The sequence below is a fragment of the Chaetodon auriga genome, chromosome 6, assembly GCF_051107435.1.
Source record: "Chaetodon auriga isolate fChaAug3 chromosome 6, fChaAug3.hap1, whole genome shotgun sequence".
In the NCBI taxonomy this organism is placed as follows: Eukaryota; Metazoa; Chordata; class Actinopteri; order Chaetodontiformes; family Chaetodontidae; genus Chaetodon; species Chaetodon auriga.
In genome coordinates, this window is record NC_135079.1 from 23,118,488 (window position 1) to 23,134,901 (window position 16,414).

General features: G+C 43.7%; 1 long non-coding RNA gene across 1 annotated transcript; it reads right to left on the reverse strand.

The window, feature by feature from the left end:
• Positions 1-333: 333 nt before the first annotated feature.
• Positions 334-15,872, reverse strand: LOC143322402 (uncharacterized). The gene is made up of 3 exons (XR_013077286.1): positions 15,782-15,872; positions 15,494-15,543; positions 334-8,148 (listed from the first exon to the last, which is right to left on the reverse strand). It is a non-coding gene; the product is annotated as an uncharacterized LOC143322402 (long non-coding RNA).
• Positions 15,873-16,414: the final 542 nt, after the last annotated feature.

The window sequence follows — 16,414 nt, forward strand, 5'->3', positions numbered from 1 at the left end:
GCAGGCTTTCATTTCTCTCCTGGTAATGTTCTATATTAGACTAATGTTCAATTAGGTTGTCAAGGCCAGTTAGTGAAATGTAATTCTTTCACAGAGGCAGGGGGAAAAAATCTTTTTTATCATAATCCATCATATCCAATGAGAACAATTTCCCTTTACATGGATGGTAAGCTAATTAAATCATAACTATTTGTTCATGATGATGATTTGAAATAGGTTAAGATTTCACGTCGATGCGAGCCTCTGAAGGAGTTTATTTTAATTCATGCTGCCACTTCTTACGGACATGGTTCTCAATGTGGTGATGATGGAAGGGCTTCGCACTGGGACACGACCAGGGATGGACAAAATAACAGCAACACCTTGAAATAGAACGCAATCCAACTCAGCACCACACACAGATGGCATTCTCACAGTCCCAAGAAAAAACGGAGCATTACGAGCTTCACAGAGTATTGCAAGGATGTTCTGTTAGATCGCATTGTATTCTACAGGTGTTGCTGTTATTGCGCGTGCATCCTGTGTATTATATATCACGGCTGATTCATCTGCAACCCAGCCGGCTTCCCGGCTCACGCTCCTCAACCAGCGCTCATGTGATGAATGTAATATAGTATATTATACTCCAACACATTCCCTCTTTTGAAATGTCTTTTTTTGTGTGACATGATGAACATTTTAATTCATTCTTCAATAGATTTTTTTGTTGTTGTTTTTTTTCAGAATAGATTTTAAGAAAGTGATCGCAAGGATTTCTCTCTTCAGAATTTCTATATGCATGTATTTTTGTTCATTTTCATATTACAGCACGTGGTATGAACAGCTGTAAAAAAAAAAAAAAAAAGACAATTATTCAAATGAGCAATTAAGAGGATAAAAAGTGGCAGTGGTCAATCATTTGCTCTAATTTTTGTGAAGGCTCTCCTCTCATGAAGCTCAGGACGGACGGTAACACAGAACATTATGTCTGCCTGGCAGCGCCTGGGTGCTCGTTGTTACCTGAAATTTAACTGGTGAGGCTGACTGCCTGCTCCCGCAATAAACGCCAAATGCCACGAGGGCAAACGTGGCAGAAACAAGCTCCAGTGCTGCAGCAGGAAAGGGACACAGTCTACACCGAACAGACAAAACATCAGAGCACCTGTCTCTGAAATTCATTTGCCGTCTTTGTCACACACATCAAAGCTTCTCCAGGCTCGAATGGTTTCTGTAATTCCTCAGCTTCTCTTTATCTAAAGCTTCTCTTTTGTGATGATTGTAGATTTAATTACAGAAATCAATATGGAAAATTCACACAGGTATCTGTGGATTGATGAAGAGGCTGTACCATTTTGTCACCATGAGAATGCTTATCATAAGTCCTCTGCTCTCCTCTCCTTACCACATTTTTTCCATTAGTGTTCTTTGCTTTTTCTCCCCTTTCTTTCCTTTCCTTTCCTTTCCTTTCCGCCTCCTCTTTTCTTTTCCTTCCTCCTCCTGCCCTTCTTCACCCTCCTCCCCACCCTGTAGCCCTCCTCCTCCTCCCCTTTCCCTCTCACCTCATGCACGGTTCCCGTCCTCCCAACTTTCGCTCCACCTGCTCGTATCGATTCTGTGTTAGTGAATTTGGAGCCGCTGGGAGCTCGGGGGAGGGATAATGGCCACTGAGCGGAAGTGAGCAGAGCCGGACGTGGCTACTTCCTACACAGCATGGTGGTCATTTCATCACCTGGGTCATTTGTTCAACACCCCCACCCCACCCCCGCCACCACATCTACCCCATGGCCTTCTCCATTCCACCCACCCACCTCTTCATCTTTTTTCCCCCCTCGCTTTGTGCTTCTCTCATTTTCTCTGAACCTTCAGGATCTCTCTAAATACCACGCAGGCCTGCAGACAGGAAGATGACAGACCATCAAGGGTCGCTGTAGGCTGATCATTAGCAGTGCCCTATGGTTGACTTCAATTAGCCTGCAGAGACACCGCGCTGCAGCCGGGCACAGTGAGAACATGCAGTCAGGTGGGTTTCACGGCTCTCAGATCTACAACTGGATTTTAGCTCTGGCACACCGGTGATACACAGAGCGACCGTGAATTATACAGGAAGATTTAAACTTTATTTAGCTGACTTCAGCTTATCTATTGTGGGGTTTTAAACCAAATCAGAGCTACAAGGCAGTTTTCTAAAATGATACAAATACCTAACTATGATAATAATCAGAACTAAAATGTACTAGGTGCATTATAAGCACTAACAGTTGGTTAATTCAGTCTTTAAGAAACAGTCAGTCAGTCATTGTCATTTGGATATTGTGAAGCTGTAAATAATCCTGATTGCCCCACCAGACCCTTTCTACATATTTTGACTGCTATTATTGTAAAGACTAAGTCAGTGAAATGTCACTGAGCATGGTGATGGTTGATGAGGAGGAGGAGGAGGAGGAGGAGGAGGAGGGAAAATCTGTGGAGTGGGTAAAATGGCATGATGGAGAAATGGAGACAAGAAATCAAGGGCGAGACAGGAAAAAAAAAAAAAAAAAAGGAGAGTGAAAGCGAGCAGGGAGAGCCAATCTGCTGTAACACTGAACAGACAACTCTGGGATTATCAACAACGGTGACAGCAGATGATGATTGTTGGTAATATGTGTATGTGGTGGGGGTGGAGGGGGGCAGCGCAATTATGTATAACTCCCCCCTCTCTCGCTACATTCCCCTCTCTCTCTCTCTACCCCCTACGGCGGCCCTGATGGGACACAACCTTTCATTTGCTCATTGCGGTAATTGGTGTATGTGAGGGGGAGGTACATGTGTTCTGCTCCCCCTCTGCGTCTGTCAGAGAATTAGAAAATGGAATTCTCTGAAGAGCAGTGTGCGTCTGCCTTCCTCATCCAAGATGACACATTTTCATTATTCGCTCTGTGACAGAACAGATTTCTCTGTCCTCTGGCCACCAGCATACATTATGATTTGCAATTCTGAAGATAATTTATATTGTGATTAATTTCCCAAAAGTACATTTAAACAAATGAATGTTAAATTAATGGCCTCAGCAGTTAAGGCTCTTTCTTGCTACAGGTCCTTTTCAGCTGGGATGAAAATAATAAATGATAACATCTCTTCACAACTGAAAACCATGTTCAAATTGGTTCACAAATTAATTAGCCCTATTAAATGAACTAAATGGGAAATACATTTCTCCCTCAAGCATCATTGGTTCATGCCAATTTTCCTTGTTACTTGAAATCCTTTTTTAAATCAAGTAGCAGAGTGGCAATATTCATAATCATTATTTATACGGTAAGATAGATTTTAAGAATATATAGAAATTACTGGTGCGACTTGAGAATTCTTCTTTTTCTCCTATTTTCTTTTGCTAATTTGTCATAGAAAACATACAGTAAGACTATATCACACTAAAGAGAGGACAGCCAGTCCAACCCAATGGGTCCAAACAAAGATTTACAGATGACGTTCAGGTTCAGGTCGGGTTCAGTCATGTTGACTGGGTTAGCAATCTACTTAACAATCTGTCTATAAGCAATATAAAACAATGGATTCTGATGTCATTTACAAGGTGCCTACATATGCAGAATCATGGTAAACACAAACTCAGTGCTTCAGTTTACATGACCTGCGTCGGGCTCAGGTCAGGTTCAGACACAGAGAACAGATTGCCTGCTGGGTTCAGGTCAGGTTCGGTTGCTGCTGTCCTGGACTCTGGTCGGGTTTGGACAGAAATATGTAGCCCAGGCTGCACTCTGTGACACCACTGTGAATGAGGTTGGAATGATCCACTTTAAACTTGTGCTGATGTGGTACAATAAAACTAAAAAAGGTAGCCTACATCCCTCGATCTGAAGGTCAAATAAAAAATGCTCTATGTTCAAACAAAGCTTTTGTTTTTTGTTAGTAAGTTAATCTTTAAATAAATGCATGAAAGGCCGTCTTCAAAATTCCAGAGACGGCTCCAGAGACAGCAGCTACTCCTCCAAACTAGACTGGTTATGCTTTCATTTGTTGGTTTCATTTGGTGTTGCTTTTTTTCTTCATTATGATTAAATCTAGTTTCTGCCTTATTGATGTGGTAAAACAAACCTAATTACTAAGATGATGGAGCATCAAAATAGTTTCAATCCAATAACAGGAAACAAGAGAGAGTGGCTTTGGCTTTAGCCAAAGCTCTTTGTAGCTAGCTGGCTGTGTGCCTAGTCCCTACGTGTGGTTCCTACCTCTGTTTTCTGTTTTTCACGTGCTGTTTTTTTGTTTAAAAACTAACACACATCCATGATGTAATTTTCAAGGTAAGACAGTGTCAAAAAATTCAGTTCTCAGCTGAGTTTTTTACCAAACACTTACTGTATTTTGACTTTGAAGGGCAGTATTGGTAACCAGTGGCCTAAATAAATTCATTTGTCATGTAATGGCACATATTTCCAACATGCTACATAAGATAAAAGCAGTTTTATGCTTTTATCTGTTTGATACTATCAGAAATTGAATATTAGTCATATTGCGAAAACAATCTGGAAACAGTCATTTTGTTTCATCTCTTCAGAGACATACAGAGAGCGAGAAACATCACAACAACATCCTTTTTGTGATGGTGCCACATTCAGTGGAAATGAGGTCTTCATTTTGGGAAACAGTAGCACTAACAGTGCCACTGGTATGCTATTATCATGTGGATTGTTTTGTGGTAATTATAAGGGTTCACAGTTAATGTGAAAACCCTGTATTCATGTCTAAAAATGCTACAAATCAATGTCAGCGTCGAAATTTCCTCTGTGTCTCTGAAGAGATCAAACATGCAAACAAATGAGATATAGAGCACTGAGCACAGCTGTCTAAAGAGATCTGAGACTTAAAATGAGTCTGGAAAAAAAACAGTGGACTTATAAATAAATATTTAACCCTTTGGCAGCCTATTCAAGAGTGAATGAAAGACTGTGATCTCCAGTCATGGTTGGAGAATCGCTGAGGGGGAGAACAGAGAAAACAGCCAGACCACTGACCTCTCACAGAGGGAGCATCCTGTACACAGCGGCCTGAGACGAGGGCTCGCCACAGGGGGAGAAGCAACCATAGACGTGGGGGCGGCGGGCAGGGGGAGGAGGCGGAGGGGGAGTGGGGGGCTGTTGCTAGAAGAGCAGCAGGGAAGGTGAGGTGGAGAGGCGAGGGGAGCTCTCGAGAGGCAAGGTTATTGGGTTAGGGGAAGGAGCGCGAGTGGTAAGAGCAGAGGAGAAGCAGGGAGGGTGGAGGGGAGGAGGAGGAGGAGGAGGAGGGGTGTCTTATTGAGGGAGGAGAGGTGAGGGAAGTGGTGTAAGAGAGGTGCGAGGTAGAGGACAGAAATGGTGGAGTGATAGCGAGAGAAAGGAAAGGTGCTATGTAGGGATTAAAGCTGAAATAGGCGACATATGGAAAAGGTGAATGGGAGACAGGGAGAGGTGGAGAACGTGGAGGAGGAAAGCAGTGCAATGAAAGAGGAATGACAGAGAAATATTTTATTACGAGATTACATTTTCTTCCTCACTTCACTTAAGACCCCCACCTGGCACCAAAGCCCAACCTGATGAAATCCTAATCAGATAGAACAAAATCAGATCAGCTGCAGGTGTAAAAGCACCCGGGGCACAGCGCAGCTCAGCCCCCGCCTGCATGGAGTAATTGTGTACACCGAAATAAACTCATAAACAGGTGGAAGGCAGCTCAGACTACAACCCACTTGTCAATATGGATTCATAAAGATACTTGTGGGCTGTGCGGCTGACTGAACAAGACCAAAACGCTTCCTGTCAATATTAATTATCTCATAAATATTACCAGTGGAGGGAGAGAGAGCCACGTTGGAAAATGCACATACATACAGAGGATGTACTTAAATGTCAGATCCGGCTCTGGAGACGTATGTAAATGCCAGGTGGAGAGGGGGTCTAAGAGGTAAGGTCAATTTTTGAGGGGAGCTTCTGTTTGTCCTTTCAGGTTTATTAGATAGGATATAGAGGAGGCGAGGTGGGGGAGGTGTAGCAAAAGCCATCAATTTGATTGGATGCAAAGACATTGTTGGTACATGCTTTATCGACAACAGGGCTCCTCCTGAGGACCTGCGGCTGAAGTGGGTACTGGAGGATGGAGAAATGGGCAGGAGGGTGAACAGGAGAGCAGGTACTGCGCGTGGAGGAGGGGGGCGGTGTGGAAAGGGGAGGAGCTGTGGAGTATAGTGGAGTGTGAGGTGAGAGGGTGAGGGTGGCAGAGCCATCAACACAGTTGCAGGGGAAGAGCGAGGTGAGCAAAGGGAGAGAAATGGAAGGTGGGAGGGAGGTTGGAGGAGTGGAGCGAAGGGTCAGCGAGTCAAAGAGTCCTCACTGGGTTTTACGATACGGTCCTTTCTTTTCTGGCTCTCTAACGGGGCCTCGAGCTCTTTTCTCTGGCCTTCACATGTTCCCCATCCTTTCATTTCCTTTCCTGTCCTTCTTTTCCTATTGACTACATCCTTTCCCGAACCCTGAACCCACATGTTAAGGCTGCACCAGGACATTCTGCACAGCTGCTGCAGGAGGAATTTGAAATCTGCGGAGTATGAAGACGGGGGCAGATGTGGTAAAGAATGCATCACAGCCGAGACCATCCTTCACTCATGTTTTGGAATTTTTTTTCCTTCACACAAGATTTTTTTGTGAGCCACCAGTACTCAATCTGCATTGTCTCAATTTTTTGCAAATATTGACTGCTGTTTAATTTGAACACTGTAAAGAGTGGTGCCTCACTCATAACACTAAACTCAACTCGTACATTGTCGTCTGTGGCTATGGAGGGAGAAAAAAAATAACCCTGATGATGTCATCAGGGTTTTCTTGAGGCAGACTGGATACTTCAAACAAGTGACAGAAAACCTGTGCTATAAACTGGCTGAAAAGAGTTTAAAAGATGAAGGCGTGTAAGGAATGCAGGGACAGTCTGCGTGGCATTATGGGAAGCTTCACTCATATTCCAACTAAAAGTCGGGATATCTTGGCCTCTGCTGCGCTGACTTTCATTATTTCTTTTTAAAATCGGGCTCATTCAAGTCCCACAATTTGTGGAACTATAATATTAAACTGCTGGAGTGACCTTTTAATGTTAAACAGGAAAACTAAAGATTTGAAACCACATTTTCAGCGACTTTCAACTTCATCTCTTATTCCGATCTGAACCCTAAACTCAGCTCCAGGTCCTTAAGTAGCAATCTGATGTGTGATGACCCACAAAATGACCTATTTTTCTTTCTTCCTTTTCTTCTTTTTTACAAGAAACATCCTCTTTCAGAAGAACTAAATTACCGTATTTCTCACAAGGACAGCAAGTACAAGAAGACACACACTTAAACATACACACACGCACACACACCAGTTCAGACTGGGACATCAAGACAATGTTTTTGCACTCCTGCTGGTTTTCACTGGTGGCGACAAGCACCTGTGCGTTGTGTGCAACAAAGGTTCCTAGCAACTGTCGTCGAGGAGAGACATCATCAGGATGCACACCTGTTTGATCTGCCGGGACCCTCTGTGATAAGTGGCCCCGGTAACCATGACAACCAGGATATGGGATGGATCCATGTGGTGCTATTGAATGGCCTTGGATTATAAACACACATACATACAGAGACATACAAGGACACACACACACACACACACACACACACACACACACACACAAACTTAGATAACACGAATCATGCTTGAAAAAGAAACAGAAGCAGAGGAAGTAAGATGCACACGCCTACAGACACGCACACACACTCACATACACACACGCGCACTCACAGTCAACAAACAGGCGCACATGCACTGAGAAACAGCATACAAAGACCACACAATCACACAAACCCACTGAAGTCGTACACATAACGAGGCAGTACGTCACCTGAGAGCATGCCCGCTTTCACTCCTGCATGCAGACTTGTAACAGGCTTCACACGTGGAGAAATGTGCAAAAACGGTCAAACGCTCAGGAAAGAAAAACAGGAACAAAAACGTGTAGGCCCACTCCAAACATTCCAATCAGAGAAACAACACAATGCAGCGCGTAGAGAGAAACGAGTCGGCAGATGGCCGACATGCTGACAGTTACTCACAGTGTGCAGGTGGACAAGGAAACGCTTTGCCTCTCGCTAAAGAACTCTGCATCGACCTTGGAGTGAAAAATGTGAATCGTTAACTGTAGTAGTCATTCACACAAAAATAGATGTACAAATCTGCACGGCGAAATTCAGAAATGTCAGCGCTGTTACATGTTGTATAGACTGAAAGGCCTGATGGAAATGTGAGTATTTAAATGCAATCAAACACGAACGGTGCAGCTCTGTGAGCTTTTCCTCCACCTTCCTGCCTGAAACATGGGAACATGAATTCACGTAAGATGTGGAACTGTGAGTGCTGTTCTGCTCTGTAGTTTCGTGCGTGCGCTCATGTGCAGTGTGACTCGTGTCTGATGATTCAAATGTATGTTGGAAATGAAACAACAATCTGTGTTGTGTGCATTAAAATCAATTAACATACAGAGAAATAATAGATGTGTGCAACCCTCTGCACAGACTAACATACTATTCTGGACAAACATTGCATTGAAGGAGCATATGAACCAATCAATAGCCTTACTACAGTTGTACAGTATTTCAAATGTAAGATGATTACACAGAAGTGTTTCTTAGCCTCTCCATGACCAAGTTAATCAACAGATCTTTAATTATCTTTTCCCTCACATTGTTGTTGAGAAAATACTTGCTATCATGCTGGACAACTATTTTAAATGAAATGTAATTTTAAGACAGATGGATGTGTGTGATATCACTGGTCTGCTTATCATTTTTCTCCAAATAAATAAGGGTGGGGAGACTGAACATTTCACAATTTAACAGAACAAATCAATTAAAAGCAAGCTTTTCAGATTAGGAGTCATGCCGGACTTCACTCTAACATCCCTGTGCTTCCAATAAGAGCAGCCAGTTGTTTGTACCACAGCAAGATAGTAATACACAGAAGCAGTGGTGTGTACGATGCAGATCCTGACTCTGACCTTCCACTTTTCAAGCATGATCCTTTATTTGCATTAATCTGTATTTTCCTTTATGCTGACAGTCCTTTGTCAGTGCTATTGAAGTAAATCCTTTCTTACCATTTTGCGGAGGGGCGAGCCTGACAGCTCAGATGTTATAGTCTGTCAGACAACAGGCAGACAGCCTCATCGTCTATTCTGCGAGCCAATCATGACTCACAACCTGCGTGTCACGAGGACCGAGCGGCTCAAGCTAAACGGCAGTGCGTCTTTCTGCTCCGCTTTAAACAACAGGCAATTTTTCTCAGAATGTGAAAAAAAAAAAACAGCAAAAAAAACCCAAAAAACAATGAGTGTGACTTCAGCCATCATCTTCAATCCGTCAGTCAACACTAATGTTCACTTTGCCCTGCGTTTCTCGCAGAAAGGGAGAATAACAGCAAAGGTGCCACAGCTGGGGATCAAATGTCAGAGCAAATGAGGAGATTCATCCATGCAGCTACCAGCCTGGCTGATCCGCACAGACCCATCAGACGAAGCTATCAACCAGCCACGGTTTGAGCTCATCATACGCTCGCTCAGAATAGACGAGGGTTATCAGTTTATTGCTCGTTAGTCCATTTTGACACTCCATCCTGTTTTCTTTGCACAGTGTGCCTTGTGTTCGCTGTTGCTTTTCTCCAACTAGTTATAATTAGGATGTTCGACCACCTGTCAGCCCAGGATTTGTCTAATTTATTCACCTTTCAGATGAGTTCAGTGAATATTTTTTTTTTAGTCAAGCTGTTGTCAAGACGAGATTTCTGCTGAATAAAAAAAAAAATCACAGGAAAAGTAAACAGCCAGTTTTCACTTGTCCAATTTCAGAAAGAACATATACTTATCCATCATTTCATTTTAGGCCCTATTTCACATGTAGAATTTAATTTTGATTTAATTTTGTCACCCTGGGGGCCAAAAAATGTATTTTTCAAGTTATTATCAATAAAACAAAAATTCTCACTGACACGATAATGTGACAAGATAATGACTCAACCTGCAGTTACTTATTAAAGCTTCTGCATTTGTGTCACCAGTCTGCTGGTCTAGGGCTCCTTTTCCTGTGCACTGCAAGTGATGAGATTCATATTTCTGTTCCTTTATTTGAACAGAATCAACAAAAGTTAAGGTAGTTAGCTTTAGCAACGATAGCCACCACTGACAAAAAAGAAAAAGGAAAAAAACAACAACAAATTAACAAGATTGCATTAGCATGTCATTTATCGGGGTGTTAAATGTGCTGTAGCCGACTATCTAACTTGATATCTACCCTGCAAATGCATTTATATTAACAGTGCACTTTATCTTGGTTAATGTTTATTTAGTTCAACAAGCTACAGAGCAGAACAAGACGCGCTCATATGTCTGTTAGATAAGAAGGAAAAGACTGAGAAATAAGGAAAGAGGACTCATTAGCAGGAAAGCTAACGCAGGCTGTTGTTCAAAGTCTGATTGTTGGTCTGGCTCTGGAGGAGCACGCTGCTGTCTAGCTGTTGGCCGGGAACTATATACTAACTACTATCCAAAATCACTCCCCATTTACTGTGGAGTGCACAGCATTTACCCTCTGCCATTTTATCTGAGTGTCTGAAATATTCATTATATATTGTCCACAAATTCCCACACTGGAATGAAAAAGTAAAAAGAGCCACCTCTATGCTCTCTATCCTCAAAACAATGCATCACATTTTATAGATTGGAAAATTACACAATTATGAAAAAATTCTAAAAATGTGTAGATATCCATAAAAAACTTTACTGCTCACTTTAGAGTAAACTACTGAGCGTCTCATAACATAGGGAGGAGTGAAAGATATTTTCCTCTGGGATCCTGTTTTCTCAATGTAGAGAACAGGACATACATTCATGGAGCAGAAAAAATAAAACACACACACACACACACACACACACGCACACGCACACACGACAGCAAATCCCAATAAAAAGACGTGTCAGTGTTCTGTTCAAAGCACACAGCAATGGGGGCAACTGAATCTCAAAAGAATCTCCAGAAAACAACATCTCATTTTGTCAATATTTGCAAATTGACTTCTTTAATAAGAATAAATAAGAAATAAACCCTGACCTTGCTTTTACTGCGTCAGGTAATCACTGTAAGGCAGCTCCACAGACGTCTGAAGCCTGATGCTCCAGGACTCCTTCCCTCCCCCCTAATATTTGTTCTCTTTTCTCTCCCATCCTCAAGTAACCCCCTTCACCACCACCACCACCACCACCACCACCACCTCCCTCACCTCTCCATCCCTGCCCCCTCTCCTCTTTTCTGCCTTCCTCCAGCAAATGAAAAGGCCACATCAAACAATGGATTTAGCCTGCTCCCCTAAGTAGATGAGGGGAAGGGAAACAACAGAGGAAGATGGAGAAATGAAGCTGGGATACGAGAGGGTGAGAATGGGGGGTGGGGGTGTGAGTGGGGGAAGAAGGTGGAAGAGTTGAGGACCAGGTGTAGAGCGACAGGGTGGTGGAGGATGGAAAGAGTGGTATTGAATACTGTATGTAGAATGTGGTATTAATCTTCAAATCTTTTACACAAGACTACATTGATAAAATGTGCGATTTTAGACAGCGAGTGACACACAGATCCTGTTTTTAAGCTTCAGCTTCCCAGATTTCCTCACATCCCCACTCACTTTTCTTCAATGCATCTGTTTCCCCTGCATTTTCAATTTTACCGACTTGATATATTCACATATTTTATTTTATTCTCTTTTGTCATTAGTGGTAAATGGCAATTTAACACTAACATCTTATCTGGAATCGGCTGTGTTGTTCGTGATAACAAGGGTACTTTTCTTAATCGCTTTTTAGTGATTTTATTTTTAATCTTACTGCATTTGCTGTGTTGTCCACCCTGATTTATTAATTTATTAATATAAAATCAAGATAATAATAATGTTACAAGGTAAATTTTCAAATTTCAGCGACATATCTCATGATTTAACACCTCATGTGGAAAAACAAGAGGTGGAAGGGAAATAGAAAATTAAAAAAACGAAAATATACCTAAAAGCAATTAGCTAAACTTAAAACCACAGACAACTTGAGCTGTAATGATAAATGGAAATGTTGTGTTTTGTACCATTTCTGTCCTGTTTCTATTCATTCTCAAATGATCTGTTCTGTGTCCTACTTTTTTGTTGCTGAAACCACTAAATTTCCCCGCAGAGAATCACTGAAATGTAATCAAATCATCTGCACAGTGTGTCACTTTCATCACAGGTAGCCCAGCAGTACAGTTCACAGGAAACTGATGTTTTTTTCCAGGCAGTATGTAGAAGAGCTACACAAGGCCACACTGGAGGAACAGAGACACCTTGTTTTCAAGGCTTTATAAAGAGGCTTTTTGAAGTTGGACTGAAAGAGATCTGACGCTGTAATAACTTTGCTGGGAGGGCGGAGAATCAATCCAGATCCTGCCTCAACTGGGGTGGAAACTGATGCAATGTCAGCCACTTTTGCTGAAGGGATGTGGAAAAGCAACAGGAGGAGAGGAGGCAGACAGGAAGTGCAGGACGGAGGACAGACAGTGAGGGGGAGGTCAGAGAGGAACAGGCGGTGCAGGAGGAGGAGGAGGAGGAGGAGCAGAGAGTGCAGGGTAGAGAGCGGGGGAGCGACGGCAGCGAGTCTCCCACCAGCGCTGTCACAACCACACGCTTGGCTGCTGTTGCCGCTGATTGTGATTGCTGTTCAAACAAGGCCGACAGCTGCCACAAACATCTCCTGCTTAATATGACACACGTGTATGCTCATCTATGGCACACACACACACACGCACACACACACACACACACACACACACACACACACACACACAGTGATAATGCTCAGATGTCACTCTTTGCTGCCCCACTTTATGGCACCCTGTTATCTTTCTTTCTTGTTCGTGCTCACTGGACTGTGGCCGCTGTGATTGCCCTCTGCTCTCCGTAAAGTATGACAGCTCAATCACTCATCAAATCAAGATGCTCGCTGATCATGATGGAATACCGGAGTCCTCCATCACACACTTTCGCTTCCTGTCGTTCTCTGGCTTCCTGGATTTCAATTGTTGATTCCCCCCCCCCCCCCCCCCCCAACTAGAGTATAACATCATCATAACTCTCAGTTTTATTCAAATCAAACCTTCAGATCTCAAAAATGCTCATTTAAAGCGTGTGGCATATGGCCTCAACGTAAGGCAACCCTGTCTCACTCATAGAGCTGCAGCAATTAGTTAATAGACAGGAAGTTAATCTGCAACTATTTGGATAATCGATTATTCTTTTAAGCCACTGAGGGTTCCACCTTCCTCAAATATGAGAATTTGCTGCTTTTCTCTGTTTCACATCATAATGAACTGAACATCTTTGGGTTTGGGAACAGTGGTCGGCAAAACAAGACATTTTAAAGATGTCACCCTGGGCTCTAGGAAATCGCGATGGGCTGTTCTCACTGTTTTTCTGATGCGTTATAAACCGAAGAATTAATCAGCACGTTAATGGAGAATGAAAACAATCGTCAGTATAATTCACATTTTGTTCAAAGTGAGCCCCGCTCTCACACAAAGGCTTCGCTTTACAGCTGAGGCCCATTCAATCTGTATGCTGTGCATCTACACACACACACACACACACACACACACACACACACACACACACACACAACACACAACACAAAACCAGTAATAACCAGCAGTTTATCTAAAACGCAGCGATCACTCTACTGTACCGAGAGAGTGCCTGTGTGGTGTTTTATTTGAAACCCTGTTGTCTGCAACAGAAGCAAAAAGCCTGTGGCTTCTAGACAATCTGCAAAAGCTGATAATGATTCAGGGCAAAAACAGTGATTAGTTATGCATTCACGGTGCGTTCAATAGTATATAATTCTCCACAGATAGCAACAATCACAACATCATCACATTCACTGACTGCTTTCCGTCTCTCCCTTTCTCTCATGCTTTCCTGCTGTTTTCCCTCTATTTCTGTCAGTCTGTGTCATCCTTTCGCTCTCCCTCACACACACACACACACACACACACACACACACACACACTCCTCCACAGCAGTTGTACATTATGGAGTGGTAACCAGGCAGCATCTAATTGCAATAATTGGAAGAATGTACCGAGCGGCCTGTTTGAACACCTGTTAGCACTGAATTTCTCTCATGGCTACAGATTGTATGTGCTGTGTCACACCATTTGGTGCGTGTGTGTGTGTGTGTGTGTGTGTGTTCATACATGTGGGTGTATTTATGTGTCCGTGTGTGTGTGAGCCTCAGATTGCGCTCTCCTCCCATCCAGGCTCATATAAAGGGGGGGTTATGTAAATAGGAAATCCTGGCTGAGCTCCAGTTTCCATTTTGACACCTTAGACCCTGCCAGAAGGAGGCTGCCTGTCACTGACACATCCCAGGGCGATTCACCCAGAATAATTTGGGACTTTGACAAAAATGAATAATATGCATGATACATCTTGGCCTTTCACGCTGCTCGTGCTCTCATCACTGAGTCTCCTTCAGTTCTGTCAGAGCTTTGTTTCAACTCATCTCATCAGCTGTGACTTACTGAAATCACACCTGGGCTTCAGGTTGTTTGAGAAGATTAGAGAAAGCTTTTCAGCTGATCTGCCTGCTGTAAAACATACGCTGAGGGCAGCTCTGGCCCCGTGTCTTCCTCCCTGTCCTGCCGGCGTGGCTCTTGGACACTCCAGACCTGCTCCCTGTCCTCTCATGAGCTGTCCGCCGCTCCGGTGCTGAAATCTCCATTGTGCCTGACTCAAACACACACCCGCCTCTCTTTGTCACGCTCGTAAAAGCTGTGATTTGACCACAGCTTTCAAATTAAACCATTATATTCAAGAAAAGGGCTCCACACAGGACATAAACTGCTAAAAGTGAAATTGTTTGCGGTTACAGTCTCATAAAAAGGCCCCTGCGGGAGCTTTTATCTTTTTTAACTGCACTTCATTTTCACCGCGGCAGCCACCGTTTCACACTTTAAACACTTTCTTTTTTTTTAAAAAAAGGACAAATTAAGCCTCCTCTCTCTCCCTTTCAGGTGTCCAAACTACAGGAGACAAACCAGCTATTGATTCAATCGGAGGGTTTCAACATTGAGCTGTTGTCATTTGACCCCAGGAAGCCCAGCCGGGCCGTGTGCGCGGGGGATGCTGATAATCCATCGGGAGGTAACGACGCGGGAACCACGCTGCTCTGTCTGCAGGGGACCCGCAGATAAAGAACTTTATTTTCACTCTAATTACGCTGCCATTACTGTTAATTGGGGCACCGTCGTCTTGAGATCAATACAGGCACTTAACGCCGCCAGGCTGCACTGGGATCAGGCAGAGGCACTTTTTATTTAGAGATGTGTGGAGAGGGTGGTCGTCTCTAAAGTGTAGATTGGAGGCTCTGCTACGTGAAGATCGGTGGGTTCACATACCTGTTGATATCTTTGCAAGTCAGTCGGCACCGCGCGCGCTGCGTCCTCCTCTTCAGCGTGAGGAAGAAAACAGAGGATCAGGCAGGAAAGGATCTATCTTACACTTCACATCTTACTGATTCAAAGTGCTTTGATTTCTTCGGGCTGAATTCTTCCCTGCTTGCTGTTCATCATCTCTATTCTAACAGCTTACCAAACGCCGGGACAGTGCGCTCCTTTCCTACAACCCCCTCTCCTCCTCACCTTTCCTTCTCGGTCTATTTCTCTGCTGAAATGCGGGATGCTCACCTGGCTGCTGTCAGCGCGGCTCCGCTGCCGCCGCCGTGCTGGACGGAGAGCTGGAGAGGTGCAGCGCGTCTGAGGAGGAGAACGAGCCTCCGGTGGGCTGCTGCCTGCTCCTTTAAAAAGCCTCCACTGATCCAATAGGAGGTCTGTCAGCCTGATGGGCCCTGACGTCACCCCGACCCCCCGCTACATCCGAACTAGGCCTGTAGGAGAAATTATATCAGCATTATTTCCTCCGCATAGAGGAAACACAACATTGAAGTCCCGCTGCAAACCAAGATTTTAGTGTGAGTGCTCAGCTGCTCCTCAGTGACTTGGTTCATTTCTATTTCCTGCAACTATTCCGAGGCTCGTGTGAGAGAAACAAAAGTGGCATGCTGTGTGATTTTTGCATGTGAGCATGGTGCAAAAAGATTGAGAGCAAAGCAAGCTGGAAGAAAAAAAAAAAACCAGTATTGGCAGAATGTGTCAGACTTATGATCCCTTCATATCTTCACGATGTCCACTGAGGAGGTGAAAACACACCTCCTGATTTCCACTATCGCCAATAATCATAAAGGAGGACAGACAGACAACGAGGAACAGGTGAGTTCCGAATGTGGATTATCAAACAGGCTGCAGCTCAACACGTGTTTG